The sequence below is a fragment of the Montipora foliosa genome, chromosome 6, assembly GCF_036669935.1.
Source record: "Montipora foliosa isolate CH-2021 chromosome 6, ASM3666993v2, whole genome shotgun sequence".
Lineage (NCBI taxonomy): Eukaryota > Metazoa > Cnidaria > Anthozoa > Scleractinia > Acroporidae > Montipora > Montipora foliosa.
This window is the reverse complement of record NC_090874.1, coordinates 61,443,856-61,453,855: the sequence shown is the minus strand read 5'-3', so window position 1 is coordinate 61,453,855 and position 10,000 is coordinate 61,443,856. Positions and strand designations below refer to the sequence as shown.

Sequence of the window (10,000 nt, the reverse complement as noted above, 5' to 3'; positions counted from 1 at the left end):
CATGACTACCAAGATGTTCGTTCTCTGCGGTCTTTCAAGGATATTTATTTAATTGATTTTGTTAAGTTACCTTTGAAGAGCAAGACGAATTATGAGGATGCTTTTGATATTGTTTTAAAAACTAACATGAAAGAGTATCTCTCTAGGTTTGTTGTTTTAATGCCAGCTGACTGGCCTGGCCAATATTTTCCGAGGAAAATTGTGTATGAGAAAGCCAATGAAGCAACAACTGCAAGCAATGCATCCCAGGGTTCCCATCATCATCCGCTTGCCTCAGTTATTCCCACATTGGGTCCATTGCACGTAGACCTTAATGCCGATGAAGATATTGTTTTAGCATATATGCCATTCATGCGTCTTGTTTATGAATCTGTTTTTCCAGGCAGGAAACTTGCAGATAAGCCGAAGCCTTGGCGCATTCAGTTTTTGTTAGAGTTGATATACGGTGGCTGGACTTTAGTACGAACTGTTGTTAAATCTGTTTTTAGTCAGGTCAAAGATGTCCAGTATGGTATTTTGATTAATCTCTTAGATAACTATATTCCTTTGACGCTTTGCAGTTACAATGTTTTGTTCAAGTTGAACCGATTTGATGATTATTACCTTTCAGTTTTCAGGCTTTGGATCATGTTTTTCTGCTTTCACAGAAAAAACTATAACAAGGCACCCTTGTTCTGGCTGAGTAACATTCTTTTTTGGCAAACAAGTGGATGCAAGGATATTTATAATTTCTTTACAGCTTCTCTTGGTGTCATTGATGAGTATTTTGTTGAATTCGTCCACAGCCTTGCAAGAAAATCAACAAATCCTTCAGATTCTGTTGACCAGCTCCAACAAAAATTATTTTCCCTTTTTGCATCAGGGGAAAGGCAAGCTAACTTCCGCGCTGCCTTTACCCCCAACAAGAATTATACTTTTAGCCGCCGTCAACTTGTTAATTTATTCTCCAGAGTTGCATCTTCAATTGTCACAATTTTAACTGCCATTGCAAATTATCCTGGGGTAGCCCATCTCCTACCACGGATGCCAGGGCAAAGGAAGGATATGTGGCATGTCCCAGCTTTGTTTGGAGACACACCAATGAAGAAGGATTGTCTTCCCTTGGGATTTCAATTCCAACCATGTCCTGACCAAGAAAGACGATGTGATCTTTCCGGCTGCTCCATTTCCAGCAATTCTCCATGGAAGATCTTTGAAGGTTGTTGGCATTCGTTTCATTTGTGCTGTTTAACTGTTGTTACTGTTTGCCCAATTTGCTCTAAGGGTATTGAAGATGCCATTAAATCCTTAGGTGCAGTTGCTAACCAGACCATCCACACACGACAAAATGCCACCGCTACTGATGGTCTTGCAAATGAGGGGGGTGAAGACACAGTAGAGTCAAGAACCTCTGATGATGATAATGATGATGAGCCACTTACAAGTTCAATTGATGGCAATGTTGAGCAAGTTGTTCAGAACTTGACAATCCAGATTATGACTCTTTCTGTTGCAGCACCACCTGTTCAACCATTGCCTTCAGCCAGGGGCCCCGTTCCATCAACAATAATGCCACCAACTTCATCATCACAGAGAAGGGCACCCCACTGCAGTACCTGTGGTCATCTAAGGCTAGGCCATCAGAGGCCAGTTTCACAGGGATCGTTAGGTAAGTGCTCAGTTTGCCCTTCTCAGATATGCTCTAGAGAAGGTCGTAGGTTATCTTGTGTATGTGAGTGGTGTGGCAGGCAGAGACAGTCACAAACAAACAGTAACCCATCTCTGCCTTTGCTTCCACAGGCACCTATTATCAGGGAAACACGTGTTAACCCAGATGTCACTGAGTGGCTCCTTTCTTTTTCACAATCAACTGTTACCCCTGGGCAAAGTGGTAGTAATGCGTGTACCATTATCTCTGTGTATGGGGCTGTTAATTTTCTAATGCCATCAACTAACTGGATTCTACCTTCTCCTCTCAGATTGCCCTTAGAATTTGTTAGCATGTTTAAACAGCTGATGATTTATGGCAATCATTCCTACAATGGTATTGGTAATCCACAAGCCACATATAGTGTTCCTGAAATAGTCAATCACCCACAACTTGGATTTTCAGGGGTTGTCAAATGTGGGGATGAGTATCAGTTTAATGATTTTACTTCATTTGCAGGTATACTACAAAATCTTATTTCAAAACCACAACATTCAAAGCTTGCTGCAGTGTTGATCTTGCCTCCTGATAAAACAATGCTTTTGCTTGTTGGCAGAGATGGCGAGTGTCTCCTCATGGAAAGTCACATCCATTGCAATACAGGTGGAATAATTGCTTCTGCAGGTCCCCAAAAGGTCCATCAAATGGCTCTCTATATTGAGTATATGGCCAAGAGAGATTGGACATCTGATCCCACCCCTTTTGATATGACTGTTGTTGAATTATGCTAAGGTCAATATTTTTCTTCCATCAGTATAGATTGGGCAGGTAATGATAATCATATATTCCATGATGACTTGATCAGGGATAGTGCATTGGTGAGAGCACTCATCTCCTATCAATGTGGCCCAGATTCACATGTGGGTTGTGTTTGTTGGTTCTCTACTCTGGGTACTCCAGTTTCCCCTCTTCTCAAAAACCAACCTAGTGTAGTGAGTATTTGAACAAGAAGTGTCAATCTCTTTTCTTGTGCTCCCAATGCTCATGTTTGGGTGGTAAGACTTGAAAAATAAAAGGACCTCTGTATGTCCCTACTCTCTTTCTCTGTATAAATGTGTACTTTACTCCATGTTCTAACAAATATTGTTCAAAGTTTCTCCTAACAGTATCCAAAGATGAGCTTATAAATAGCATTAAGGTCTACATTGCATTGGTATTAACTTGAGGTTTCACAATGCATGTTGGGTCAGTAAAATTGCTTGCAGTCTTTTGTTGCTTCCTGTCTTTCTCATGCACAAATTATTTACTGCTGACTAAGGCATAACAATAATTTGTTAGTAGTAGGTACTGTAACTCAGCAGTGATCATTCATTGAAAAATGCAGTCCATCTTTGTGTATTTTACAGTGCGACGCACCTTACTGTGGCCACCCAACAAAAATTTTTAAAGCTTATACGCCAATCAGGGTGAGCGAATTTGATTGACAGTCACCCCTCCTTGCAAAGTTCATGGTTGTAGTTGAACACCATTGAATGGGCTGTTTGAGTTGACGTACTTACACGTAATTCACCTTTATCACTCAGCGGCCATTTTGGAGTCCTTGGGGAATAAAGGCTTTGTCTTTGCATTGTCTTTGCCCGTCCAGCCTCACATTGAATGAGATGTTCGACTGGCAAAATCTTTTGTTTGGACATTGAGTGATATGGGTCTATTGTCAAATGTGAAAGTTTGTTGGGTGGCCACAGTAAGGCACGTCGCACTGTAATTTCCAAGACAGGCATGTGTGGATAATAATTATTATTTATGAATCCACCATCGATGCATACTGAGCTCTCATATTTAAGTGATTTAAATTGCTTGTGGCTACTCTGTTAGTAACATTTCTATGACACTTGTGTTTTCGAGATCATTCCTTTGACATTAATCCATTGTACAGTAATTTTGCCACAGTCATGATCATACATGTAGATGTGGACTTCTTGTAAAATGATAAAATTCCCAGAAAATTCGCATTTTGATGAATCTTTGTGTGCAGGGCTAGTACATGAATAATCTATGTATTCGTCCAAAGATACACTAATTTAAATATGCAATGTATTGTCATTTAATGAAACCAAAATATAAAGTGATCATGATTGAAGGCATATGTGATAAAAAAAATCCTGAAATGATTCAATAATTAACCCATTCACACCTCAAAGGCCATAAAAATCTATACAATAGTGAGGAATGATGTGGTCACTGCCATCAGACTTTTTGTGAATTTAATAGTTCTATTTGGGGAGGAAACAATTTCATTTGACCATTTGTAGATGTAAATTACATCCCACTTTAAATGCACAATTAAAATTGTAAATTAAATGTGGGTATGTGTGGAAATACATAAACCAGGTCTTGTCTTCTGTGCAATGTTTAAATTAAAAAGGGCAATTCAAGGCAAAGCAGATGCTGTGACAGAACTCTGACACAATATTAGCTAGTTATTAATTTTAATGTGAGCATTTCATGTTCATTTTAATATAATCATTGCTCACTTTCTGGTAAGTTACTATCTCGCTGCAGAGAATAATGTAAAGTTATCTAAATCAGGATGAAAATGTACAAAAGAGAATGAACATTTTAAGATATACATTATTTACAAATTTAACTTAATGTGTAATTACTTATCATGTAAATCATTATGTATAAAATTAATATAATGTACAATTATTACTTATCATGTAAATTTTAATGTACAGTTTGAAAATATCTTTAAAGTCACAATTATTACGGTTTCCCTCAAATTTAATTAAGAAATTTATCAAATCGAAAAGTGCAGTGCAGAGTTGTGGTATTTTATTTGTAAATATTATTAACAGAACTTTTTTTATGCAATTCAGTGCAATTTTTAATAGCTGGGAATAGCTGATATTTATTGTAATAAAAGCAAGAGTCTTATTTGCATTATATTGCATTCAATAATGTCATTGCATCTTGATAATTTGGCCCAGAGTTGAATCATCGCATCTCAAAGTGCCAAGTTTCGTTGGAAATTAGTTTACTTTCATAGAGCATTTTCGTGCGCCCTGCCACTTTTGAAGGAAAACTTTCAAAGCAGTTCGATTCATCACAAATATGTGCTTTCCATACTAATGGCGATCGCTGGACGAAGACATATTTGCAGAGATTTGACCGAAAGTAACGTGAACACTGACACCATTGTCTGATTTGGGGAAAGAAAATTTCAGTTGCGCGTCAAGCATACACGGTTTTATTTCACATTTCAAGAGGAGAGGAGACGAAAAAATGTTCAGAAGATGTGAAAATCATACATTAACAATACAGAGACTTTCCATGCCTTGGTCCAGAAAAAATAAGACTTGATGGTGGAAAAAACAAGGACTGTTTCTTTGACAAGGAAAAGCACTTTGGTACCCGAAGGAGTCGAAAACTTCGGGGTTCAGTATTCGCTGTGCCACTTTTACCGGAAATATCACTTGTCAAACCTTTTCTTTGGCTCACAAACTTTCACCTGTTGACGGCTTTTCGTGGACGAACGTCAGAGACAAAAGTCCTGTACTGTTAACGAAAGAGTTCAGTTTAAACAGAAAAAGCTATAAACCGATTGACATTTTGCAAAGTGACTCTTTCGTCCGGATAGAATGTCTTCGCTTCAAAGAGAGAACAAACGAAAGTCTTCTGTCATACTTTTCTGTTACCTACCTTTACTCCATTCATGGATAAATTTTAAGCTGTGAAATCCTTTGAACGGATTACCAGCTCATTTAACAGTGACGCACCACAAGCAAATCCCGTCAAACTGGCAAATTTGTTTTGCATTCACTTCAAGCGCGGGTATCCTCGTGAAAAAACCACAACAGAAAATTTTAATGCCGGTTCCAGTTACTTTAATACTCGACAACATCCATTATTGTGATTTGCACATTCAATCATGACCATACCCGTTGCAAATAAGGCAAAATGTTTCCAACTTCGCGCAATTCTTTGACAAGCCTGAGCACACCGCAGCATTCTAAAACAGGCGATCTAAGCATCTTTCGTTTCATCCGAAGTCAAGGACTTTCCCATGTAGAGGGAATTGCCGAGGTCTTTCTATCTTTTGTCCATCTTCTTTCAGTATTTGTACCACAAGCGCATGAATAGCATTGAAAGTGAATGCGATAAAAACTACAACTAGCGACAGCGTCGACATCTTTTCGTCCCGCGTTCTAAGACTGTCTCGAAGGTTTTCAACCAATCACAATGCAAATAAAATTGAATTTGCCATTGATAATGCGCATGCGTGACATTAGTCTCCTTTGTTTGGGTTACCACATTTTCTTAACTATGGTGCTCCGCGCGCGCGCGCCTTCGGCGCGCGCGGAGCTCCGCTATCATTCTGGGCCAGTTGTTCAAAAGCCGATTAATGCTAATCTCAGGTTAAAAATGAACAAACGAGTTTTATTCTCTACTCCCAAATGCTGTTCAAGGCTGATATTCCGTGAAACTTTACATTAGAAGAAGTCAATAAGCAAAGGAAACTTTCACCCAGAAGTTGAAAACATGAAACAAAAGTTTACTCTAATCCTGGATTAAGGTAATCGGCTTTCGAACAACCGGGCCATGTATTCGAATTCCGGTTCCGTAATCCTGGTTTAGTTTTTTGCAAACTGTTTAAATCTGCCGTGGCGAAGACAAGAAGACAACATGTGAACTCCATTTCTCAGAATGCTCAAAAATGTAAAATTCCGTAATTGCGCGTTCTATAGTCCATTCCAAAGTTCAGTTTTACAATTCCATAATCTCGATTTCAGTATTAGAGTAACTTGGTACCAAACGTTTCACAATAACTTGAAATCTCGTCAAGGAAAAAGCTTAAATCCAGTAGTCCAGTCTGGGTTGAAATTGCCAAAACTCTTTCTATTATCGATTCAAAACTCAACAAAAGCTACAAGTAGTAAATAGTTCTCACAAACTACAAAAGTTCGTCATGATTCTACACTCGAGCTGAACAAAAAACTATCAAACACGAAAACAAAAAACCCTAGTGATCGCTTCTCGAGAAAACAGTGTCTAGTTACTGGACTACCACACGTACGCAATGCGCTCCTACTTTAAAAAATATCCCGTATCTCCTCAGCCCCCCTTCCTCCAGCCAAAAATCCCATATTTCCACTATTTTTTTACCTAACGGTTTTCCCGTGTCCTGATCGCTTTTCGGCCTTTTGGCTAAGATTAGTTTCTCGGCCAATAGCTACGGTCAAGTACACATGTACTAACGTACGGTACTTTTGTCAGTGCCTTAAGGGCCCACAGACGGATTTTTCGCGCGTTGCTAAGGAAGTGAAATGTTACTTCCGGTAACCGACGTCATCATATCATGAGCTGACAAGAAAACCCACTCACAAGCAAAAGTCACCGCACAAACTGTTGTTTCCATCGAAGGTTTTTCCTCGCCCTTCCTCGTGCTGGTTCTCAGATAAACTGCGCATGCGTAGACGAACTGACTTCCGGTTTGAGAAAAAAGCTAAATTTCTGGCGGTTTTAAATTGAATCAATTTTTTTTTTACATGGCACGTTTCACCTCCAAATACAGAATATAGCTAAGCATTGATTTTTTAAAATCATCTTTTTTGAAAAAGTTATGGGTATTTCAGTATCGTTTATGTCTTTACAAAGATCATTTTTCAAAATAAAAAGAAAACCATGCTCGGCTGGATGCAAAAGTGAATATAAATTATCAAACCATTGATTAAATACCCAAATTGCGTAGCACGGAGACAAATTTAGAGTTTTCTTTTATTGGCCACGTGACTATGGGCGTGGTATGATGACGTCATATTTAGGGTCATTGGCTTACAAAAGTTGGAAACTGACCAAAATAATGCCAAATTCTCGCAAATTACTCAAACATTACATCCTTAGCAACGCACCCCAAAAAATACGTCAGTGGGCCCTTAAGGGGCAAGCACAGAACAGTTTCGGTTGTTTAAGAAAAACAACCGACACTGTTCTGGCACAGAGGGTAGGGTAATGCCCGTGGTTTACCAGGGAGGATGATGAAGATTCGGTCTCATCATAGGTCTGATCGACACATAACTAACAATTGTGGTACACGATATTGTTTTGGTATCGTAAATCATTACAGTGTCATGGTAGATATCTTTGGTAGATACCCCCTGAGAAGACATGTGGTTCAGTAAGGTACTTAACGCAGAACGATTGAAGAAAATTAAAGCAAATCGAGAAACATTTAGCTTCAAGGCTGACAAGTTGATCATTTACAACTTCTTTTTCACCACAAGCTTAAGCGTGTACTCTGAGCTTCTGACAGCTCTCCAAAACCAATTTGCATTGAATTCAAGCCTTTCCGGCGGGGTTAGTAACTGGATGGGAGACGTCAAAAGATGCAACTTTCTGTCAGGAACATACGACCAAAAATTCTACTTTAATGCCCAAAATTGCGAACGAAGCAAGGTACAGATTTTGTTAGCCTGCTTTCCCTGTATGCAAAACAAATATCGACGCAAAAGTAAATAAACAATGATATGTAGTTTTTAAGGAGAGCAGAAGGAACTTTTAGGAAGTGTCGATCGAGAATAAGACAGTTTGCGAGATGAAGGCATCATAAATTTTGTGCCACGAATATAATACAAGTTACCATCAGCGAAAAACATTTCGGGAGATTTTTGTACGTTCAATCTGAGTTCAACTTCTGGTCGTACAAGTAAAATCACAAAATCGAAAATGACATCGATTTTAGCGGCCGCCTGTGATCAAGTTACCTGGCGTGTTTAATACTGACAACTCACGAAACAAAGGATGCATCTGTGACAAAATGACGGCAAGACACCGGGTTTTTGTTAGTTTACTTTTTTTCTTTCAAGTTTTAATAAAGTTCGACAAGATACATGTGCGAATTTAACACAAAGATCTCAATCGTTGATGTTAGCCCAGGTGTCAGCTGAAGTTAAGCTCCTCCGAATGAGGTTAGTACTTGGATGGGGGACCGCTGCGAAGTCCCGTTACGGACATCAGTAATTCGTTTTTTTAAAACTTGATTTCATTTTTTTTTGTTTGGCCGTTGAAAGCTATTTTCTTATTTTCTTTCTACGTCAAAACGGCTGAACAAACCGGTTCCCAAGAAATATTAGAGTATTCGTGCTATGCAAAATACTTCTAATGAAGTATTCGTTCTGTGCAAAATACCGTAATGTTCACAGCGGAACACACAAGTATAAGTACGAAGCAAGATGTACATTTAACGTAGAAAATTCTTCTTACCTTTAAAGCTTGTCTTTCTCAAAGAAAAAAACATCTGTCCACTTTATCGAATATTTTAATACTGTGTCAATCATGGCCGGCGGAAAGATTCCACAGTAAATAATCGCTTTCCTCCCTTTATTAGAACTGTGTCGCGGTGGCCGAGTGGTCTAGCGCGCGCACATAATCGCGAAGCGTAGGGAAAGTATTTGGTTTCTAAATGGGTCAGGAAAGTTTGGATATTCTAAAGGTTATAAAGGTAAATTCACCCGATCGGAGCCTAATTCAATATCCGTGGGGTATGCACATTTGTGACTACCAACAAAAAAAAAAAAAATTGTGACCAGCCCGGATTTAAGACGTTATGCCTTCGGCATTCCACGTAAATAACTCTTCTTAGCACTGTGTTAAAAAAATTCACTGCTCTCAGCCAATCAGATAGAATAATTTTGTTATGTATATATATTGTTTACGTCATAGAAAGTGCGGCGTACGGGGTTTTATGCACGAGTTGTTTGTGTCAAAAACCCGAACGAGCGAGGAACGAGCGAGTGAGGGTTTTTGACACAAACAACGAGTGAATAAAACCCCGTACAAAGCACTTTCTATGTCGTAAACTGTTTATTACACATAACATGAGAATTTTTATTAAAATAGTTTTCTGAACGCGAATTAGAAACAAAAACTCACTAACAATAGAACCAAATGCAAATTTAATTTAATTCAATAACAAGCTACGATTTGCACGAGATGCACGAGTGATTGGCATGGAAACGCCTTTACGCTATCGTTGATTGGTTACACTTCCACATGTGAAATAGCTGTACGCCATTCTGATTGGCTGTATAGGCCTTTTTCACATGTGAAAATAAAGCGTATAGATTTGTACAAATGAGCTTTATGGAATAAAATTCTCATGTTATGTGTAATAAATTATTATACCTGTTACAGTAACTGTATCATTGACAACCACCCCCTCTCCTCGTTCTCTTCCCTCTCTCCTTCTGTCACTGATTCAGGCTTTTGGACCCGTCAAAGTGTAATATTGTTCCCTGTGAACTGGTCAGTTCTCAAGCGCATGCTTTTATTTTCTCCTTTTCATTAATTATACTTTTAGACAAAAAAGACAAA

At 38.6% G+C, this 10,000-nt stretch overlaps 1 protein-coding gene across 1 annotated transcript in view; it reads right to left on the bottom strand.

Moving 5' to 3' along the window:
- The window catches only part of LOC138008048 (glycine receptor subunit alpha-2-like), a 42,793-nt gene that overhangs the window by 31,885 nt on the left and 908 nt on the right, over positions 1-10,000 (bottom strand). The gene's annotated exons all lie outside the window — the stretch shown is intronic.